Genomic DNA, 24,467 nt, shown 5'->3' with positions numbered 1-24,467 from the left:
CCTATCAAATATACCTACTCACGTCGGGCACATCAGCCCAGTTCTGACTTGGTCCTTGAGTCTCCAGAATCATGTCCTGATGAACCAGTCTCTTTGTCATCAGATCCGGCTGCCAACGATGATCTTGATCTCCCTATTGCTCACAGAAAAGGTAAACGTGCATGTACTTATCCAATCTCTTCAGTTGTTTCCTACCATCATTTGTCTTCCTCTTCTTGTGCTTTTCTTACATCCCTAGACACTGTTTCTGTACCTAAGACTGTTCGAGAGGCATTAGCTCATCCCGGATGGCGGACTGCTATGATTGAGGAAATGAATGCTCTAGATGTCAATGGTACATGGACTTTGGTTACCTTACCTGCAGGTAAACAAGCCATTGGATGTAAATGGGTGTTTACTGTCAAAATGAATTCTGATGGCTCCATTTCTCGATTGAAAGCTCGACTTGTTGCTAAAGGATATGCTCAAATTTATGGGGTGGATTATCATGATACTTTTTCTCCTGTTGCTAAACTTGCTTCGGTCAGGTTGTTTATCTCCCTTGCTGCAGCTTATGACTGGCCTCTGCATCAGTTAGACATCAAGAATGCCTTTCTTCATGGTGATCTTCAGGAGGAGGTATATATGGAGCAACCACCTGGTTTTGTTGCTCAAGGGGGGTATGGGAAAGGGAAAGTCTGTCGTCTGCAAAAATCTCTATATGGCTTGAAACAGAGTCCTCGGGCTTGGTTTGGAAAATTTAGCCAAGCTATTGAGAAATTTGGGATGCAGAAAAGCAAGTCAGATCATTCTATTTTCTATAGACACTCTAATGGAGGTATTATTCTGTTAGTTGTATATGTGGATGATATTGTAATCACAGGTAGCGACTCTAGCGGAATTTCGTCTCTAAAGTCCTTTCTTCATACTCAGTTCTATACCAAAGACTTGGGGATGTTAAAGTATTTCTTGGGAGTTGAAGTTAGCAGGAGTAAGAAGGGAATCTTTCTATCACAGAGAAAGTATGTACTTGATTTACTGTCGGAGTCGGGAAAGTTGGGTGCTAAACCATGTAGTACCCCAATGGTTCCTAATTTACAATTAACCAAAGAAGGTGAATTGTGTGCAGATCCTGAGAGGTACAGAAGACTAATCGGAAAGTTGAATTATCTTACTGTGACACGTCCTGATATTGCTTATTCAGTGAGTGTGTTAAGCCAATATATGTCCTCACCAACTGTTGACCATTGGAAAGCAGTCGAACAAGTTTTGCACTATTTAAAATGTGCTCCTGGACGTGGAATCCTATATGGCAATCATGGTCATACTAGGATTGAATGTTTTTCAGATTCAGATTGGGCAGGGTGTAAGGAAGATAGGAGATCTACTTCAGGATATTGTGTTTTTGTTGGGGGAAATTTGGTCTCATGGAAGAGTAAGAAACAGAATGTCGTCTCACGATCCAGTGCGGAAGCTGAATATAGAGCTATGGCCAAGTCTGTGTGTGAAGTCATATGGGTATATCAGCTCCTTAGTGAAGTAGGAATTAAGGTCTCAGTACCTGCCAAGCTATGGTGTGATAATCAAGCTGCACTTCACATTGCTTCCAATCCAGTCTTTCATGAACGAACGAAACACATTGAGATTGATTGTCATTTTGTTCGTGAAAAGATCCAACAAGGTTTGATCACTACAGGTTATGTGAAGACTGGAGAACAATTAGGTGATATATTCACAAAAGCTCTTAACGGGGTCCGGATTGATTATCTATGTAACAAGCTGGGCATGATTAATATCTATGCTCCAGCTTGAGGGGGAGTGTTACAGATTATATGCAGGCTGATTTGTAGGGATTAGATAGCTGTCACAGATTGATATAGGCTGATTTGTAGGGATTAGATAGCTAACAAATGTAGGCTAGTTTGTAGCCTAAATTATAGGAATTAGAGGACTGATTTATTGTAATAGGATATCTTCATATTATAAGATGTCTATACCTGTATATATACCCTTACCATTGATGAATAAAAATATGGGGAATTTATTCTCTTCCTCTGAAATTCACACTTTTCATTAGATTTCTTGAAGTTATATGCTAATAAAAACCTTTTTAGTTATTGTACTACAAAGTAATGCATTTTTCGGTCTTTCGGTTATTTTGAAGTGTATGATTCTAATAACAAGGAAAAGGCTTGATGCACACTGTGCATTTCTTTTTTCTTCTTTTTCTTATATTCCTTTTTGAGCTGGAACAGCTTTGATGTGTAATGAGAACCTCTGGAATGCAGTCTACTGGTAGTAAGTTTCATAAATGCAGGCTTTTACATTATCTCATGTACTTGTCTTTCCTTTTACGGGATTCTGGTTGTTGACATGCATCAAATGATCAAAGGTAGAATTGCATCGAGGCCTGTGAAACTTCCTTTTTTCTTTTTTTTTTGTGTATTGAGTACTTGACCATCCCCTATACTATTGATGTATTGAGAAGATACACCTGCATTAGGTAATCCTCCTCCGTTTTTGGTCAAATGCAGTTTATCTCACTACGGTTGATATGTGAGCACAATTCTTTTGCTTTCCGTAGATTTCTTGAAGTTACAAGCTAATGAAGCCATTTTGGTTATTGTACTACAAAGTAATAGGTCTTTCTTTCAGTCTTTGGGTTAATTTGATGCAATTACGAAAATAGTGGATTGGTTGTATCAGAGTCTAAAAATAAGGCTAAGCCTTGCTGCAATACTACACTGCTCTCTCTTTTTTTTTTTTAGCTACAAAGTCACAGATTTTGGTGTACATAAAAAATATAAGGCAGCATTACACAGTGTTATATTATTTTCAAACTAATGACATTGCCATTGCTGTCCAATTAGTCAGCATACCAAAAATGACTGTCATTTAGCAACTAGACTGAAATTGTGGCTCTCTTCATTGCATAATAAAATTATAAAAAATAATCACAAACATTTGGATGCACCTTCATGTAACTTTTTATATTGAATATCCCAGTTTGAATAATTGAACGTTTCTGGGCAAACTTGAAAATTACACCGCGCATCGCGCGGTGTTCCCCTCCTAGTTTGACCTTTAAAAGTAATTGGATCTGATGGTTCTAAAACTATGGTCATTTTTATGGTATTAGCCTACTTTTTTTTTCTCTTTTTATTTCGCCGATGGAAAAAAAAAGGCAAAAAAGAGGAAAACAAAAGAATACAGAGGTGCATCCCTGAAGTGTAACTTTCACTTCAATTCAGCTGGAAGAATCGCTTTGCGGCAAAACCACAGCATAAAAAATGACCCCAAAATCACAAAAATCCCAAAAATTTCATGCATTCGAATACTTGAGGGAAAACCTGCAGGAGCAGCAGTAGCATAGAGTCTGAATATTTGGTTCTTGTCTTCATTCAGATTTCATCCCAAAAAAATTGCTCCATCTTTTTATCAGAAATCCCATTTTTCTTCACTCTTGTACATCATCAACGGCAACAGTAAGGTATGCCTGTTTAAATTCACTTCTTTTCTTTAGTTCCATTCCCCAAATTGAAAAAATCCCGCCTTTTACTTCTTCCTCCCCTGCTGTAAACGACGATGTTGAGACTGTTTTTCGGATACTAACAAGTTCAAGAACCTCAGTTGAACTCAGACAGTCACTGAGATCAGCAGCAGCTTCAATCCCTTTCTCAAATGACTTAATTGATAATGTTCTGAAAAGGGTCAGATTTTCTCATTCTAATCCATTACAGGCTTTGGAATTCTTTAAGTTTACATCTAGGAAAAAGGGGTTTTTGCATTCTGCATTTTCTTTGGATACAATGCTGTATGTTTTGGGTAGGAGCAGAAAATTTGATAATATTTGGGAGGTTTTGGTGGAAGCGAAGAAAAAGGATCAATCTTCGATCACTTCAAGAACTGTTCAAGTTGTCTTAGCTAGGATTGCTAAGGTTTGTTCAGTTAAGCAGACTGTGATTTCGTTTAAGCGGTTTCGAAGGCTTGTTTTGGAGTTTGATACTAGTTGTTACAATGCACTGTTTAGGACATTGTGTCAAGAGAAGAGGATGAGTGATGCCAGGAATGTGTATCATAACTTGAAGCATGAATTTAGGCCGAATTTGCAGACTTTTAATATATTGTTGGCTGGTTGGAAGTCAACTGATGAGGCCGAGGGCTTTTTTGAGGAGACGAGGGAAATGGGGGTTGAACCTGATAGTGTTTGGTGGATGTGTATTGTAAGACGAGAGAAATGGATAAGGCGTATAGGGTGGTGGAGGAGATGAGGGAGAGGGATATTAGTCCAGATGTGATTACATATACGAGTTTGATTGGTGGTTTGGGGCTTGTGGGGCAACCTGATAAGGCAAGGGATGTTTTGGAAGAGATGAGAGAGTATGGATGCTATCCTGATGTGGCAGCTTACAATGCTGCTATTAGAAATTTCTGTATTGCAAAGAGGATTGGGGATGCCTATGGTTTGATGAATGAGATGGTAAAGAAGGTGTTGAGCCCAAATGCAACTACTTAAAATATTTTGTTGAGGACTTTTATTGGTGGAATGATTTGATAAGTTCATGGAACTTGTACCTGAGAATGAGGGAAACAGGGTGTCTACCAAACACTCAATCTTGTATGTTTTTGATCAGGTTGTTGAGAAGGCACGAGAAGGTTGAAATGGGACTTGAGCTATGGAATGATATGGTGGAGATGGGGTATGGCTCTTATATATTGGTCTCTGACGTTTTGTTTGATTTGCTTTGTGACATGGGGAAGTTGGATGAGGCTGAGAGGTCTTTCTTGCAGATGGTGGGGAAAGGGCAAAAACCAAGTAATGTTTCATTTAGGAGGATTAAGGTGCTTATGGAATTGGCTAATAGGCAGGATGCTCTTCGTAATTTGTCAGAGAAGATGGCTCTTTTTGGCAGATCTATTAAATTTGCTGGGAGTGAAGAGAGTGACTTGGAAACATCAGGCTCCATGACTTGCTGAATACAATTTTCCAACTATTCCATCCATGAAGTATACTGCCAGGATGCTGAGATCAACATTTTGTTCCCATGTCAGCAGAAATTTATATCAATTGCATTTGTATGACATGCCAGTTTCTCGCAATTGCGTGTCCAGAAGTGCATTTGTATGACATGCCAGTTTCTCGTTAATTAGATTAGGCAGAGTGTCAACATGTTCTAGCTATGTTGCAATCAGTTTGAGTGGTGGCTGAGTAGAGCTGCTGATCTTATCCTTTTTTTTCTTTTTCCTTTTATGGGTAGCAATCATCATTCTTGCTGATGTTTTTGGCTCCTCAAACTTTGAAATTGCTTTCATTTAGATGTATATACCACAATTAAAATTTTGGTTATAGTTGTTTCCTTCAGAGCTTAAATCTTTTGATGACAATTTGTCACCATAGAGTTATTAATTGAATCCACTTCTAGGTTTTGTTCCACCCTTGTGGGATTGATAAAAGATTGCACAAGAATCAGAATGACTTGCTCCTTCTGGAAGATTGTTCTGTTGGTTTTAAAGATGTTCGATCAGAAAGTTTTCAACTTTCGTTTTTATGTTCTTTAATGGGTAACTTTGCAACTAGGTTTGTCGTGGAGCTGGAGATGTTCATCGTGTTGCCATATGTGGCTTTTGTTCACCAGACGCAGGGCACTTTGTTGGTGCTTTCCTTTAGCTTCATTCAACTGATGCACAAAGCACGTTAGTCTTCTCATTTTGTGTTGCAAGTACACCAGCAGTTACTTTAGATCATAAAATCAAACTAAACGTGAATGGAGAAATGCTATTTCAAGGTTTGTCTTTTAGAGTCTCATATTTCTGTGCACAACGGTGAGTTACATGATTAAGAAGTTAATTGAATGGCCTGACATGTTGGTTTCTTATCAATCAAATTACTTGTCTATGACTTCTCTCTGACGCTGAGGACAAAATTATTTGAATGCAGCAAAATCCATGGGGAAGCTGAGTTATTGAAAAAACAATGCTGAAACTGCAAGAAGGTTGACCTGGTAGTGGTAAATTTAATTAGGTAAGCCATCCTTTATTTCCAATTAAAAGATCCAACAGTAACATCAAGTTACATGTACTTGTGCAAATCCACATAATCCTTAATTTCCTCTTTTTTGTTGAATTACAAATCCTATGTTCTCAATTCATTGCTATTTTGTTGTTAAATAATTTAGCTTATGTTTTGAAGTTTAATAAAAATTAGTTCTAGTAAAACTAATTTTTAGCTTGTGGTTGGACATTCTTGTGTACCCTTAATGAACTTTGACACAAAGCTGGATCATTTTCAGAATAATTTTGGGATGTGCCAATGTATAGAGTCTGTACCGTCTCATAAAGGTGAATTTCAATATTAGTTCCTACCTTTAGGAGCTTCTGAAAAATGTAATTATTATTTTCACCATTAATTTGGGTTTCCTAAATCATATAATTAATGGAGACTATCTTTTAGAAACCTGAATCTAGTAATCAATTGTTGAGCTTCTACAAAGTGTTACAAAACCACACTAAGATTCACACATGAAAAGAACAAAGGACATAATATGAGAAATTTTGAAGCGGATTTTGATTTCTATGAGTTTAGTAATTGACAGCACTTGAAGAACCGTGAAAGGTTAATAGGTCTAACACAAATACTTAAGACATCTAACGTGGAATGAAAAGTTCTCTTTCCCAAATTTCTCCACCTACAAAAATGAAAGGTAAGCACATTAAACTACAACAATGGTGATTGCTTAGATGAATTGATCAAATCAATAAATGAGAATAATAAAAAGAAAGGTATCATATCCTTAAAGCTGTCTATTCTAATTCATTGAATCAGAAATTCAGTGAAAACCCAAGAAACTATCAGTCTCACTAATTATCAGAAATGGCTTTGGATCCTGTGAGGTCATCCTTTTGGTTATGGCCTTGAGTGATATCTTGGTTCATAGACTGGAGATCTTAAAGCTGTTATTTTTGAATAATGGGGCAACGAGACATGCTCCAAAAATTTGATATCAGCTATACAAATATAAAACCAGACCCGCTGTATGAATAATAGCTTATTAAGCACAAAGATAGTAAGTGCTTGAATATAAATTGGGCAACTGTAAGAAGTACAGTTTATCTTAAGAATGTAAACATTTGATGATATAGATAACAAAGTTGTACAAGGAAACAATATAAAATCACAGAATGTATGTTCTAGTTACCTCATTTATCTGGATATTTAGTTTCTTCTTCCATGCGCTCGTGACATGTTATTGGTTTTTTCAGCTGATTATACAGTTTTTCTCTTTCCAAACAAGAGTACACTATTACTATATGCTTCTTCTTCAATGAATCTTACCAATCTTCTTGGTTTTCCAGTAGCAAACATTAGAAAACCAGAAGCTATGCCAAGAACAAGTCCACAACCATATCCTATGAGCACTGATTTCCTTGTAAATCCACCCATGAAACTCGAATCCTCGCCTTGTTCCAATGCCTCATCTGGGGGCGCTTGTGGCACATGCATTTCTTCACAGCTTTTTGTTATTGGGAATCCACATAATCCTGAGTTTCCGCTGTATGAATCTTCACCAAGTGTGCGCAATTGATTGCCTTGAGGAATTGCCCAATAAGATGATTGCATGATAAGTTTAGGACTTCAAGAGATGTAAGATTCGTTAGCTGCATTGGAATCTCTCCTCCAATTTGGTTTCTTGAAAGGTCTAATGTTTCAAGAAATTTCAGGTTCCCAATAGCTGGTGGAATGTGGCCAGAAAAGTTATTGTTGGATAAGTTCAACAACTTGAGGGAGTAGAGATTTCCAATGACGTCTGGGATCCTCCCATGAAACATGTTGCTTGACAGATCAATGGTTGTGAGAGTTCTAATGATTTTGGTGAACTCAATCTCATGGCCTTTGGATGTCATGCTGACAGAGTATAGATAATTTGTTGTATTACCGGTTGCATGCAAGTATTTAGATTCTGATTTGTTGCTTTGTAAGCTCATCATAGCCCTGAAGCTTTCCAAAGTTCTGTAGATAGAACACCACTGAACTCATTGCAAGAGAGGGCGAAGATTTGCAACTTTTGGAATGGACTCTTAGCCTTGAAAATGCTTATGGGTCCAAAGAATCTGTTAGAACTCAACACAAGAACTTGGAGCTCCGTAAGATTTTGTAACCATGCAGGAAATATATCTTTCAGACGGTTGTTCCCCACATCAAGGACTTGCAGTTGGCCAAAGTTTCTGGCAGCGGCCCTTCCAAGAAATTTCTATTCAGACCAAGATATCTCAATCTGATATCTTTTGCAAATACCATTGAATTAATGGTCCTTTGCAGGCCATTTCCTTCCAAATTCAGGACCACAAAACTAGAAAAGTTCCCAAAACACCGAGGTTTGCACCAGTAAATTTGTTCCTTGACAAATCAAGAATTGCTAGAGCTTTCAAATTGCAAATGAAAAAAGGCCATTGTCCTTGGATTTGGTTGAATCGAACATCTAGAACCCTTAGATTCTTCCAAGGTAATGCATCCATCCCAGAAAGGTGGTCATAAGATAGATTTAGATACAGAAGTGAATCCCAAGGCATGGATGTCACCCAGCTGGGAATCTGACCTTGAATCTTATTGTCAGAGAGCTGTAGAACTTCTAACTTCTTTGAGCTTCTGAGAAATTCTGGGAAAGCCTTCATCTCACAAGAAGATAGCTCTAAACGATAAAGGTTTGGTAAAGAGTTGCTGACATTTCCGCTGGTGCTCCATGATATTCGATTATTAGAGAGAACAAGGTACTCAAGACCATCACTGGATAGTTCAAGCACGCCACTCAAATTATTTGATGAGAGGTCAAGGAAATCTAAAAATGGGAGTGTTGAAATTGATTTAGGAATTTGACCATATAATTGGTTATTACTCAAATCAATTTTCATCAGTGACATTCCATTGAGCTCTTCGATTTGTCCTGTTAGGAGATTGTTTTTGAGAAGCAAAGTTGTGAGTAACTGCAGGCTAAATAACCATGTCGGTGCTGTGCCATGGAGCAAGTTGTTTTAAAGATATAGAAAAGACAATTCCTGAAGGCCACTCACGTTTGATGGAAGAGGACCTGTTATCGAATTGGATTGTAGATCTAGCGTCTGGAGATTGGTAAGGTTCGCAATGGTGGATGGGAAAGGCCCAACCAAATGGTTGTCTCGCAATGACAATTGAGTTAATTTTTGGAGATTTGTGAAACAATCTGGTATTTGGCCTTGCACTTGGTTGCCTGTAAGGTCTAAAACTTCCAGTTGGACAAGGTTTGAGATCACCGATGGAAGAGGCCCACTGAAACTGTTTTGAGTCAGAGACATCGTAGTGAGCTGAGAAAGGTTTCCAATTGACTCAGGAAGGCGACCAGTGAACTGACATCCATCGAGCAACATGGCGTTCAAGGACTTCAAGCAGCCAAATGTGTTGGGAAGTTCCCCAGAAAAATTTGTGTAAGCAAGATCTAAGTACGACAACATGTATGAAGCAGTGCAGTTCAAGTTCGGTAAACTTCCAGTGACTTGAGTTCCATTTAGTATGAGTTGTTGCAATTTTGCTAGATAGAAAATATGGTCTGGTAGCTTACCATAAACTTGAGTTTGACCAAGATCCACAATTGTCAAAGATGAAGAAAAGTTCTTAGGGAACTCGGAGAAGATACTAACGTCAGAAAGAGAAAGTATTCTAACCTGAGTTAAGTTTTGAAGAAGCAGTTGGAAATCCTGATGTTCAAACTCAATAGGATTTTGGGAGAGATCGAGTGAAACTAAATTTGACAGTAAAGATATTTGGGATGGAATTTGAGCGTAGAAATTGGAATTGGAGAGATTGAGGTTTGTTAAACTAGTCAAGCCACCAATGCCATGAGAAATTGGTGAATTCTTGAAGTCATTGTAAGCTAGATTAAGCTTTTGGAGGCGAGAAAGATTGAACAGGCTACTATTAGCATAGATGGATCCTTGAAGTTGGCAGCAACTAAGGTCTATGCCAATTACATGACCTGTAACTCTATGGCATGTTACCCCATCCCAGGTGCAGCAATCAGAAGTTTTGCTCCATGATATCATCTTTGGATATGCATTTTCACAGTAGGCAGAAGCATCTGTTGATTTTTGAAACATTTGCTTAAGCTGAAGTAGAGCAAGACTCTCATCATGGTGACACAAATGAGGTAAAAAGGAAGACAAACTGGTAATTTCTCGAGATTGCAAAGAAAGGAGCACTAGTGTATAAACTATTAGATTCCTCATTTTGCTTGATCAAATTTTGTATGTGCAGATTGTTGGTGTAGCATATATATCCTAAACTCACTTTGCTTTGTGCACAAATGGACCGGTTCTCTTTGGATGGCTTCTATCACTATGTTACTAAATTCCTATCTAACTATCCCTTTCATGAGTAATGGCTAATTAGAATGGGCCTTAGCTCCTCTGAAAAGTCGTAGCATCCATATGAATTATTTGCTATCTTCATTAGGCTTGTAAAGACTTGTAATGCCAAGAAACTACATTTACGTTCTAAATTCATTTCCACCATAAATGCCTTTGGATCAACGAGTCCACTAATTGTCACAGCTATGGGGCCAAAGTGGCCTACCCATCTCATTCCTTTTCGTTCATGAGTATTATCTGTACTTTTGAACCTGTAATGGGGTCATATCTGGAATTCACTTTTGTTTTGTTGTAAAACAAAAAAAAAAATTGGAAAAAGAAATGATTAAAGAGATGTAGAAAGTCAATAAGCATTCTGTTAAGATTACTTAACTATCTTGCTTTTCTTGTGTTAATTGGATCATGAAGCATTTCATGGTTACTTGTTGCTGTTTGAAGTTTGTGGTTGTATGTGCTTTATTATATGGTTATCCTTGACTCATTATCTCGGATATGTGAATTGTCTTTTGTATTTAAAATAGAGATCTCAACCTTATTTTCGAGTTAGTTCATGCTATTAGATTTTGTCTCGTGGATTGATCATTTGATTTGAAGAACTTCACTATAAATTTTGTTAGTAGACCCTAATTTGGTAGTGTGAAAAAAGATCATTCTCTTGAAATCTATAACTCTCCCTTCCCTTTTCTCAAAATTGTCGTACCATTTGGCGTGGAAGCTCCAAAGCCAATTAAGATTAAGCTGGTCGCTGGTGCTCTAATTTTCAGGTCCAGTGAAGAATAAGTTATGTTCAAGTTGCATCCATGAATTTCACTTTTGACAATTTTGGATGAAGACTAGGCTTCACTTATCTATAATTTATTGCAAAAGACTGAGGATGACTTGTTCTTTTCCACAAAGTCAAGAAAAGTGGCTTGGATTAGTCTCTCTCTGTTCACACATACCAGCTGTGGCAGTAAACGATTGAAGTTCGAATGGTGCAAAGCTGTTCCAAATCAAGTCCCACAAAGGTGCAAGTTGAAGAACATCTTCGTTGTTGATTAGTCAATGTAAAGCATTTTAAAGCACACTAGCCTAGTTTGTAGTCTCAAAGATAACTTCTTTGGCAGGTGGGGAATAATGAAGAGAATTATTGTCATAATTTTCATCGAACAACTTTCAATGTGCAAACCAAACTGGGATATACCCTTTTTTCATATTTTCTGAACATGTTCTTGATTTCATTTTTAACCATGAAGCAAAAGATAAAGTTGCAAGGAATCAGAATCTCTTTGCACCTGGAACTTGACAATCATAAAAAGAAGCAACTATTAGAACCTTAAAACGTGCATAGCAGATACATACAACTGGAACTGAAACAAAGCCAGTTTTACTGCTGATCCTTCCTAGTTACGACTCCAATGGGAGGCCTGGACATAAAAAGTCAAATTTTCTGGTGATTAGCCATAGAAAAAAGTTATCATTTCCAAGGATATTTGATTATGAAAATGGAAATTATGCAGAGGAAGTAAAATTATTAGACAACAGCTGCAGAAGAGAGTATGTTTTGCCCACCAATTTTGTAAATTGCATTGCTGTTCTCAAGTTCGTATGTGGACATATTTCCTCGATCTTTTTCACAGATTGTACGACTCTTCAACAATCTATATGAACCATCTTCGTTTTTCAGTTAAGAACACGAGACTTCCCATGGTTAGTCCGAGCACTAATCCGCAACCATATCCCAGAACAACAGCTCTCCAGGTGAATCCATCAAAGAACTCTGGATCATATTGTTGCTCAGATCCGAATGGCGAGGCTGGTGGTGGTGCCCCTGTATTTCCACAATCTTTAGTCAATGGTGATCCACACAAGGCCGAGTTCCCTCTGCATGAATCATTCCCAAATGTATCAAAATGTCTTCCTCGAGGAATGGGTCCAATCAGATGATTTTCTGAAAGGTGTAAGAATTCAAGGAATGTCAGATTCAGAAGCTCCACAGGAATAGTTCCCTCAAGCTGGTTCCAAGAGAGGTCTAGACATTCAAGCTTATTCAAATTCCCTAATGCCCGGGGAGTATGACCACTGAGATTGTTATGAGAGAAATTGAGTATAAGAAGAGAATGAAGGGTTCCGATAATTTCTGGAATTTGTCCTTCAAATCTGTTGCTTGAGAAATCAATGGCTGTTCGATCTATCAGGACTCTTTCAAGACTATACTCCGTCCCTTTGATTACTAAAGTCAAGGAATGGATGTAATAATCAAGCTCATAGCCAGTTTCTGACCTATATTGCCCAGGGTGATCCTTTAAGCTTCTCATAGCTTCTAAGCTTTTGAAGAGTTCTGTAGGTAGAACACCAGTGAGCTCATTGCAGGATGCATCGATGATTCTCAGCTGCGGAAATGGGCTTTCAGTTTGAAAATTACCAATTCCTCCGTGAAATCGATTATGAAAACCTGTAGATTAGGTAGAGATTCCAACCAAATTGGAAATCTATCATCAATCTTGTTGATTGTCATTCAGCATAAGAATATTCAGAGAGTTACCTTGTGAAAAAGTTGTGGGAATGGTGCCAAAAAGTCCATTATTTCCCAAATCCAAAACGGAGAGCTTCTGGCTGAAGTTTCCCAAGCATTGAGGGATTCGGGAAACCAAATTGTTATATGACAAATCAAGAATGAAAAGAGAAGTTGAGTTACAGATAGAAGAAGGCATTTGACCCTGAAGTGAGTTGAAACTCATATCTAGATGCAACAGATGTTTGCACCGTAGTTGGTCTATGGTACCAGTCAAAAAGTTATGCGAAAGATTCAAGTAGGGCAAATTATCCCAAGTCTTGGACATGTGTTGAGATATTCAATCATATAGCTGTATATATTGTTACCATATATGTTTCTATCATGACGTGATTGTAGGAGTAGTTTTAGCTTTCCATTACATGATTTTAGGAATAATTGTATCTTCCATTTTTTGTCAAATTCTTGCAACTATATCAGCAGACTATTGCAATCAGTAATATACGCTTGAAGTTTTTCCCAATCTGAACCCTTTTCTTCATGGCATCAGAGCAGGTTGAGCCTTAACAATTGTTGACAATAAAATATGTCAACTCCAGAGAATTCAACGAAAGGGGGAGAGGTTACAATCTATGATGACTCCCCCTATGTGTTGTACCTTCAGATCATCCAGGGCTGCAATTTGTCTCCACACCATTCGCAGGAGAAAATTTTGCAGCATGGAAAAGCACCATGGAAACAGCCCTATATGCCAAAGGCAAGGGTGGTTTCATTGATGGCAGTCTAGAAGTGCCAGATCTAAAGTCACCAGACTTTCAACGGTGGAAGAAGAATGATGCAATGGTTAGAGCATGGCTGAGGAATTCCTTGGCCAAGGACATACAAGAGAGCGTTGTCTACACCGGCACGGCACAAGAAATTTGGACTGAGATTTGTGAAAGGTATGGACAAAGTAATGCACCTCGACTTTATAAAATAAAAAAATAATTTTCCAACATGTTACAAGGAGATGGGCAGCCTTTAACTCAATATTATACCAAGTTCAAAACCTTATGGCAAGAACTGTAAATCTATGATCCATTGCCTTATTGCAAATGCGAGGCAGCCAAGGATCACTTATTACGCCGAGAAAAAGAAAAAGCCCTTCAATTTCTACTGGGATTGAATGGAAATTTCGATCGGTTGAGATCTAATGTGCTGTCCATGGAACCTACACCTTCACTCAGTAAACTGTTTTCCTTGGCTTTACAAGAAGAGCAATCCTTTGTACAAGTAAATGAACAAACATCACACAGCCTGGAAGGAGCGGCTTTTGCAGCAAAAACTGATCGTAGGGGCAACGAAAATACCAGGAGTCAAGCCCCAAGAAGTCGATCAAGTAAAAGGTGTGAACATTGCAAGAAAATGGGACATCTCAAGGAAGAATGCTTTGAGATAATAGGGTATCCAGCAAATTGGAAGAATAATCAACAAAGCAAAGGTGGCAATTGTGGTGGAGGCAAGAACAATTCAGGGCAGATGCAAATCTATGGCAACATAGCAGCAACTGACCACCAATTTATCAACCCAAGTGAGAAGTCACAGTCACAACAACCTCTTGGATTGACAATGGACCAGTACAACAAACTCATGCAAATCCTTGGACCACCAAATCATGATAATGAGGCCTTGGCCAACTTTGCAGGTAAATGCAATTCATTCCATAACTCATGGATTTTGGATACTGGTGCCTCTAACCATATGGTTGGAGACAAAAGTATACTTGACAATGTTAAATGCATCTCTTCATATCCAAATGTGAGAATCGCAAATGGCTCTAGTCTCCCTGTAACTCACGTTGGTAATGCCTACCTAACACCAAATATCAATTTGAAAAATGTTATTTGTGTGCCTGGTTTCAAGTTCAATCTCCTCTCTATTGCCAAAGCTACAAAGGAATTAAACTGCTCAGCAACCTTTCTTCCTGATTCTTGTTTTTTTCAGGACCTGTGTACGAGGATGCTGATTGGAGTGGGTAGGCTCCGAGATGGGGTTTATCAATTAGAAGGAGGCCACGGGCTCGCAAGTCTTAGTGTTACTGAATCTGATGCTACCTTGTGGCACATGCGCTTGGGTCATCCTTCCTTTAGCCGATTAAAATTAATTTCTAGTATTCCTTTTCCTAGCAATTTTAATCACATTTGTGATGTATGCCATAGGGCCAAACAAACAAGATTGTCTTTTCCAAACAGCAATAAGAAAAGTGTTAAACCTTTTGCTTTGATTCATGTTGATCTTTGGGGAGCATATTCTGTCTTATCACTTAGTGGTGCTCATTATTTCTTAACTATTTTTGATGATTTTTCACGATGTACTTGGGTCTTTCTTTTGAAAAATAAATTGTAGGCCTATGATTTTCTAACCATGTTCTGCCAATCTACACAAACTCAATTTGGTTACCCAGTACAGGTTGTGAGAAGTGATAATGGGAGTGAATTTGTCTCAGGACCATGAGAGATTTTTTTGCTAGTCAAGGGATTGACTATCAAACCTCTTGTGTTGATACTCCACAACAAAATGGGCGAGTGGAGAGCAAACATCGCCACATTCTTGAGGTTGCGCGAGCATTGCGTTTTCAAGCCCATTTACCTTTGAAATTTTGGGGAGAATGTGTTTTGACAGCAGTTCATCTTATCAATTTGATGCCCACTCCCACTCTCAAAGGCAAGAGCCCATATGAGGTACTTTTCAAAAGTAAACCCAACTACAATCATTTGAAGGTGTTTGGATCACTTTGTTATGCTCATAATCATGACAAACACCGAGATAAATTCTCTACTAGAGCCTATCGGTGTATTTTTCTTGGTTATCCCCATGGACAAAAGGGCTATAAAGTCTATGATTTGGAAAGAGAAAAAGTATTTGTATCACGGGATGTGATATTTTATGAGACAGAATTTCCTTTTCAATGAAATAACGAGTCTAAACCTTCAATGTGGAGTGTGCAACCCCATATAGATCAGCATGATTACTCACAATCTGACCCAATTCCACCTCCTATAAACTCCACTTCGATGGACACCACACCATCTCCTATTGAACATACATTTTCCCAACAAACCCAACATGAAAAAGATAATTCTACACTACAACCAGATACTGGCAGCCCTAGTGGAAATATAATTCCTTCCTTGCAGCGTCCACATCGAGTAAGGCATGTATCCACAAAGCTTTCTGGTTTTGATTATAAGTTGTTACCCTCCTTGGAACCATCTCGGGAGTCCCCTCCATCAGCAAACTCAGGTACAATTTATCCTATCTCTCATAACTTGTCCTATTCTCATTTCACTGATGCCCATAAAGCTTTTTTGGCCTCCATCACTTCATTAGACGAACCAAAGTTTTTTTCCCAAGCAGTTAGGGATCATCGTTGGAGACTTGCTATGCAGCAAGAAATTAAGGCACTGGAGGAGAATCAAACTTAGACATTAGAGCATCTACCACCTGGTAAGCATGCCATTGATTCCAAGTGGGTGTACAAAATCAAGTACAAGTCTGATGGCACAATTGAGCGGTTTAAGGCACGTTTGGTTGCTAAAGGTTTTACACAGGTTGAAGGACTCGATTACCATGATACTTTTGCTCCAGTTGCAAAGCTTACAACTCTACGTTGTCTATTAGTTGTGGCTGCAGTACGACATTGGGAATTACATCAGCTGGACATTAATAATGCCTTCCTGCATGGAGATCTACGTGAAGAGGTATACATGAAAATACCACAAGGCTTTGCAAAACCAGGTGACAATCGGGTTTGTCGACTTCGAAAGTCCCTTTATGGCCTTAAACAAGCCTCTAGAAATTGGTTTCAAACATTTTCTAGTTGCTTGTAGAGTATTGGTTTTAGTCAATCTGCTACAGATAATTCACATTTTACATTCACCAGTGGAGCACACTTTACTGCTTTGTTAGTGTATGTAGATGATGTTATTGTGGCTGGAAATGATTCAACCACCATCAATCATATGAAGCATCATCTTGATTCAGCTTTTCGCATCAAAGATCTTGGGCAACTCAAATATTTTCTTGGTATTGAGGTGGCTCGTAATAAGGAAGGAATTGTACTTAGCCAGCGAAAATACACTCTAGACCTCCTTGAAGAGACTTGTCATCTCGACGCAAGTCCTGCTGACTTTCCTATGGAACAACGACACAACTTGGCAGCGGGAGTTGGTGCAGTAGTTAAAGATGCTGGTCAATATCGTCGTCTCATTGGAAGGCTACTTTATTTGACGATAACTCGACCTGACATTAGCTATCCAGTACAAGTTCTCAATCAATTTATGCAAGATCCACGTGTTCCTCACTTGGATGCAGCTTATCGAGTCCTTCACTACCTCAAAAGGGCACCAGGCCAAGGTATATTCTTGTCATCTGCTAGTTTGCTGCAACTCATTGCTTATTGTGACTCAGATTGGGCCAGCTGCCCAACATCTCGACGATCGACTAGTGGTTATATCGTTTTCCTCGGTAATAGCCCGGTTTCTTGGAAGTCCAAAAAGCAAACTACAGTTTCCCGCTCATCCGCTGAAGCAGAGTATAGGGCAATGGCCAATGCTACTAGTGAACTCCTCTGGCTGCGTTCTTTGTTTGCAGATTTGAAAGTTTCATTAGCATCACCCATGTCTCTCTTTTGTGACAACCAAGCTGCTCTACACATTGCTGCAAATCCAGTTTTTCATGAACGTACAAAGCACATTGAAATTGATTGCCATTTCATTCGTGATCGCATACTAAGTAACGAGTTGCAGACTGCTCACGTTCGCTCATGTGATCAAATTGGCGACTTGTTCACCAAAGCACTTGGGAAAGCTCAGTTCCACCATTTGTTGAGCAAGTTGGGCATTCGCAATCTCCATGTTCCAACTTGAGGGGGAGTGTTGAGATATTCAATCATATAGCTGTATATATTGTTACCATATAAGTTTTTGTCATGACGTGATTGTAGGAGTAGTTTTAGCTTTCCATTACATGATTTTAGGAATAATTGTATCTTCCCTTTTTTGTCAAATTCTTGTAACTATATCAGCAGACTATTGCAATCAGTAATATACGCTTGAAGTTTTTCCCAATCTGAACCCTTTTCTTCAACATGAACCAGCTTGGAATTTCGCCGTGAATCCTGTTATTTGAGAGGTCCAGAAATTTTAAGCTCTTTGAATTTCTATGCGACTCAGGAAATTCCTTTATCTGGCAAGAAGACAATCCCAAGTGCCAGAAATCTGGATAGGAAATGCTCACATTGTTTTTAGTGTTCCGTGGGGCTTCATTCTCAAGAGGGTTCTTTTGAAGCTTATTGAAGTCCACAAATACGTCTTGCCCAACCCCAGCAAAATGGTTTGAAGAAAGGTCAAGATAAGATAGAGTCAGAATAGTAAAAATTGTTGGAGGAAGTGAACCGCTTAGTTGATTACTAGAGAGATCTAAAAAGACCAAGTGATAGTCTACTTAGCTTTTGTGAACAGGAAAATTTAGCTAGAATTTTCCCTAGAAGATAGTTATCTTCCGAAGACAATTGATTCAGGAATGACACCAGAAATTTGACAAGTTCCTAGATCCAAAGAATTTAAGGACCTTATGCACCCAATTGAATCTGACAGTGCAGCAGAGAGACTTGTCGCCGATAGGTCCAACTGCCTCAGAGAATCAGAAATGCTGCAGTTCAAGTTTGATAAACTAACAGTAAGATTCTCATTGCTATCTAACGAGAGAACTTGCATGTTCGGTAGATGAAAAACATTGCCTAGTAGATTACCTGTTATTCCAGTATATGAGAGATCTAGATATGTCAAAGATGAAGAAAAATTCACCCTTAACTCGGATGAGATGTTCACTGACGAAAGTGATAGCTCTCTTAAATGGGTTATGTTTTGAAGCATCGCTTCAAAATTACTAAATTCATATCTTGGATATGAGCAACCCATAGAATTACACAAGAGATTGAAAGAGAGATCAAGTGAAATTAGGTTGAACAGGTGTGATATTTTCTGAAGCAACCTCACCTTGGAAATTTGAATTTGAGAGATTGAGGTGGATCAAACTTTTTAGCGAGTCAAATCACTATGAAATCCGTGAGCCGGTGAAATCATTAAAAGTAAGGTTGGGACTGTGGAGATGGAAAAGATTGAAAAGGGTAGCGTATGGATGGATGACTCCCTGAAGCTGGCCACAACTCAGATCTAGCCCAATTACACGACCGGTGATGTTGTCGCATGTGACACCATCCCAATTGCAACAATCTGTATCTGGTTTCCAATGTGTTGTCTTTGGATATGAGTACTGACCAAAATAATTGCAATCATGAGAAGCATCAGTTGATGTGCTATGCATTTCCTTAAACTGAAGCAGTGCAAGAGCCTCATCATGATGGCACAAATGATCTTCCAAGAAAGTGAAAGTGATCACTTCTTCAGGATGTAAAAGAAAGAAGAAAAGTAAGGTACTATAAAATGTTATCGGCCTCTTCATTATTGCTTGATAAACTTTGTAACCAGCGTAATTGTTTATATAAAGGCGCGGGATTTGTATGGAAAAGGTATTTATTTGAAGAAAGTTGTAAGAAGTTCTTCTCAAATGTAGAGCAAGATAATAGTGGAAGCACGTGCAAAAAGAATTTAAATTTAGAAAAGCAAAAAAAAATAAATAAATTGGCTTTTAAGTTTTACGTGTAAACGTAATATCTTCTAAAAGTGCTCTTTGATTAATCAAATTAGCATTGTCAAATCCTTATATTTTGTCAATTAAACTAGTAATATATACATTGTCATTGCAAATGATATTTCATTTGGCAATTTTATTAAAATAAGATTATTATAATTTTGTTCCAGTTTGCTAACTATAAAGAAAATCTACCCTGCCTGATAGTACAATCGTTTCGTATGTAAGATCTTATGATAACAAAAATATATTTTTGCTTAGCCAACATATATAGGAGTTCTAATTATTGTGCCCTTCTACATTATTATAGATAACTATTTTTTCAAATCTTGTCTGTATTCTTAAAAAATTCACTGCTTTGATTGGTGGGGAAAAATGAAGAGGATCACCGCCATAATTTCCATTTTTATAACTTTCAATATCCAAACCAAACTGGGATATTTTAACCTATTTCACATTTTCTGAGCAATTTCTTTCTATCAACCGGACTGAATCAAATTACAAACTAGCAAGACACCAAAATCACTTTAAAGTTAAACCATGAAAAAGAAGCAAGCAAACATTAGAATATTAATGAGTAATGAGTAGTGACCAGTTGGTCTACGAATCTCAGTCCTTTTAGATTAACCTCTCTCGTTAATGAGTAATATTATCTAGATTGTTGAACTGTTCATAGATTCATATCTTGAATCGACTTTTTCTTTTTCCTATAAACAATAAATTTCGAAAAAGAAATGACAAAAGAGATGGAGAAAGTCCATAAGTATTATGTTAAATTACTTTTTGGTATGAATGCAGTCAAGCTACTTCCAAGAGTTTCAATTTCAACAAAGTGTATTGATTTTGAAGATTCCTCCAAGTCACTTATCTTGACCTATTCTTTCCCAGAAACTCTTGGCATGCTTGAAGTCCCACGAAGCTGCATGTTGAAGAACAACTTAATTTCCACACCATTGGGAGACCTGGATATTAAAAGTCAAATATTCTAGAGATTAGCACATTACAAAAAAAAATTATTATTCCATGAGTATAAGTTCAATAATTAGTTAATTTAGTTAATACTTAATATCTTTACTCCAAGATCCATAATTGATGCATTTTACAAACCCACAAAGTTTGGAAGGTGATAATATTATTAGACAACAGGTGCAGAAAAAATACACTGTGCCTACTTTTTTTTTTGTATAAACTTGTATTACCACAATATAAATTACTAATTGCTTGTTTGTTCATACTTGTCTCAATTTTGGCTTGATTCTTTAATGAGTGGAGTCATTCTTTCGAAAACAATGGCAGTCAAATTCAATCATCCTTACTTTCTTAAATACTGACAAAATTAGAATGAATTAAATTTCTTACAGACTCTTTGAGCAATCGTTCAATGACAAAGTTCAGGAAGATATTCTAGGAGCAATTTTCATTCTCATGTCACTAAAGGTGCTCTTTGATTAACCAATATTGTCAAATTCTTGTATTTTTTTCAACTGAATAAGTAGTGTGCGTGCGCATGTGTGTGTGTATATATATATATATATATTGCCGCAGATGATATTTCACCACGCAACTATATTAATTTAAAATTATTATAATTTTGTTCTAGTTTGCTAAACTATAAAAAAAATGTACCCTACCTCATAGTAAAATAATTTAATATGTAATATGTTATTAGAGCAAACATATATTTTTGCTTAGCCAACGTGGGAGTTCTAATTATTGTGCTCTTCTACATTATGATGGACACTTTGCATTTTAAACTTGTTAAAAGTTTTCTCCACAACTATTTTTTAAAATCTTGTTTGTATTCTTAAAAATCGTTGCTTTGGTTGGTGGGGAAAAATGAAGAGGATTACTGCCATAATTTCCATTTTTATTAACTTTCAATACCTAAAATAAACTAGGATACTTACCCTATTTCACGTTTTCTGAAAAATTTCTTTTTATCAACCTCGAATCAAATTACGAACTACCAAGACACCAAAGTCTCTTTAAAGTTAAACCATAAAAAGCAGCAAGTAAGCATTAGGCTGTCAGATTCCTCATTTTTCTTGATCACATTTTTGTATATGTTGAATATTCATGTAGCGTATATATATATATATATATTCTCCATTCACTTTATTTTGTCCACAAATGGACTTGTTCTCTTTGGATGGCTGCTACCAGCCCTCTACAGAATTCCTATCTAAACATCCATCCCATTTTGATAGGTCGCAATTTTATCATTTCTTTTATTATTAATTTCTCTTATTACTTGACCTGATGTGGATTAATTGTTAGATTCTACTCACTTTTGAAAATTTACATTTATTACAGGGAGTAGAACAAAAATACCACAACAAGTGCCAATTTGATAGTCATTAGGAAAGGAGTTCAAGTAGCAGCCCTCATCCCAGTGGCATTTTTGGAAAAGGGGAACTTTTCCCCTTTTGGTACTTACCGAAGAAGGAAGAGACGGAACAAGGCTGGACTCTCTCTTTTTCTGCCGCGGGGCAGCTGCAAAGCAGGGGGCATTAGATAGGAATAGAGAGAAACAAGAGGGCACTACTTTTTAGTTTTAGCTTTTGACTTTTCTTCTTGTGGGCTCTTAGTAGTTTTCCTTCTTCGTATGTCAAGACAAAGTGAAGACCAGTAATTATTTTCTGTAGCTTGCTTTTCTTATTGATTCGAACGAATTGAATTTTCCCAATTCTTGGAGACAATGGCCGCAACTATTGCTGCAACTTTGTGTGGGTCTTTCCTATCCGGGATGAATTAAATTCCCTTTTCTGGTCAAGAAACAACGGAGGTTTTGGTTCATCTAAAAATTGTGAGATCGATTTAAATTTATCTTTTCCTCTTATTTATTGGTATTTGCATATTCCCTGATTGTAGTACTTATGGTTATTTAATTAATTGATTGTCTTGGATCCAGATAATGAATTAGTTTAGTAACCTATTGTCAATTAGAGCATTAAATCGTAATTGTTTAATTGCCCTAAAATAGTGACAACTGGCATGATTGGGTTTGTGTCAGGGGAATGCGCAGGCTAATCTAAAATAACCCTGGTAGTGTGTTATTTGGTTAGAATAGGGCTTCTTTAATACGTAAGGCAATTGGAAAATTAAATCTTACGGGCGTACTTAGGATTATTTCTCAATTAGAGTAGTGATTAACGGGCGTACCTTAGTCACCGACACAGTAAGAAGGGGTTGACTGTCATTGCTTGTTTGACAGTTATAACCTATTTATTAGTAAATAACTGGAATTGCATTTGCATCGATGATCAATTAGGTGAACCATTGCTGAAGTTATTTCTTGGCTAGACCTTTAATTATTATTACTCTGATTTTAGTAAATTGTCATTTAATTCCTAGTTAGCTATTTATCTTTATTTAAACTCCTTTGATTGTCATCGTTTATACCAAAAACATCCCCTTGTTATTGTGGATTTGAAAAGAAACGAATTTTTTCCAGTCCCTGAGGATGCGACCCTACTTGCCCTGTTTACAAATCAATAGTTTCTTGCGAATAAGCAATCCCATTCTGGTATATCGGGTCAAGCAAACACTTCGGGAATAGGATGAATCAAGTAACTCATTACACACCTAGAGTCCCTGCTCCAGTACTCATCGCGCTTACGTTCTTCGGGTTCAATTCAGGTTGAGATGGCAATTCGGGTTTCAGTCCCTGCTCCAATACTCACACAAAGACTGACCATAAACATCGAGCAAAGAACTCATGGATTCATCAGGTGACCACTATAGAAAACCCTAAACCCCATGTTCTTAATCAAACTCATCTCATAGGTTCCTACTGAATCAGATCTTAGCAAACGAGCAAAATGGCAGAATCATAGAACCAGCGAGAGCTTGACCCAGTAGCAAACAAAAAGATTCACATCCGATGGCTTTATCTTTCATAAAAACATGTTAAAATCCACCAAATAAGAGGTATTTTTACCTGAGAATGCTAGCACGGTTGAGCGGCATTGAGATCTGCCCGGAAACGCGTACGGGTTCCCAGGAACGCGATCGGGAACTTTTGCTGCAAAAGTTGCCTCCTCGTCGAGCAGTCCTCTTTCCCTCGCTCTCAGCTTCGAAGCCTTCTTCAAGATTTTGCAGATTTCCTTTGCTTGTTCCCCGATCCTCCCTTGTGTCTTCCTCAGACTCTTGATTCGTTTCTCTCCTAGTCTCAGGACAAACACGTTGTTTCTGGAAACGAAGACCCACGAAATGCCCTTTACGTTGATGAAGTCGCTTCTCCTTTCCTTGGTTTCCTCTCGCTTGGTTTCTTTCTTTCGGCCGTCACCCTCTCCAAAACTCTCTCTAACCCTCAAACTCTCCCTTCACTCTTTCCTTCAGCTGTCAACTACTCTCCCCAAAAACCCCCCTTTTTTGCTTTTTTCCTCCGTTGTTTCTACTCAGCCCCAGCCGCCGACTCCTCTTACCCTTTGTCCCCGCTGCTCTTTTTTCTTTTATAGGAAACCCCAGGTCCCTAAAACCCTCACCTCAAAGGTGAGGATGAAGGGTGGGTTTCTACCGAAAACTTAAGCCATTGGATGGCATTTTTGAGATGAGGCTGGGATTAAAAAAATGCCGTTGCAAATTTATGTCCCTGTTTTCGCCTTTCGCTTGCATTTTTTGCATGAAAGAAAAGAAAATGGCGCACGTGCCAAGCACGAGCGCATGGAACAGTTTTTCTTTTTCTTTTTTTTCAATGAATTAATTAATAATAGTAAAACAATTTTCTTAGCAAAAATTAAAACAAAATCAACTAATTAAATAAATAAAATAAAAAGAAAAAGAAAGGCTAAAAATTTGGTGTCTACAGTTTACCCCTCTTTGTCTGAGTTTCGAAGAAATTTGAGACAAAGACGTAGACACCAAATACTCACCTGTGGTTATTCTGCTGCAAACTACTCGAATG

The 24,467-nt window shown here is 37.8% G+C and overlaps 1 long non-coding RNA gene and 2 pseudogenes across 1 annotated transcript; 1 reads left to right on the top strand and 2 right to left on the bottom strand.

Moving 5' to 3' along the window:
• The first annotated feature begins 3,362 nt into the window (after positions 1 to 3,362).
• On the top strand, positions 3,363 to 4,999 carry LOC113737667 (putative pentatricopeptide repeat-containing protein At1g02420; annotated as a pseudogene).
• Positions 5,000 to 7,091: 2,092 nt separating this feature from the next.
• LOC113737666 (receptor-like protein 7) lies at positions 7,092 to 10,233 on the bottom strand (annotated as a pseudogene).
• Positions 10,234 to 11,655: 1,422 nt separating this feature from the next.
• Positions 11,656 to 13,083, bottom strand: LOC113736558 (uncharacterized). Its single transcript, XR_011842310.1, has 2 exons — positions 11,926 to 13,083; positions 11,656 to 11,780 (listed from the first exon to the last, which is right to left on the bottom strand). It is a non-coding gene; the product is annotated as an uncharacterized lncRNA (long non-coding RNA).
• Positions 13,084 to 24,467: the final 11,384 nt, after the last annotated feature.

Source organism: Coffea arabica, chromosome 3e, assembly GCF_036785885.1.
Source record: "Coffea arabica cultivar ET-39 chromosome 3e, Coffea Arabica ET-39 HiFi, whole genome shotgun sequence".
NCBI lineage: Eukaryota > Viridiplantae > Streptophyta > Magnoliopsida > Gentianales > Rubiaceae > Coffea > Coffea arabica.
Note: the sequence above shows the minus strand (reverse complement) of the source record. Positions and strands in the feature narration are given on the sequence as shown.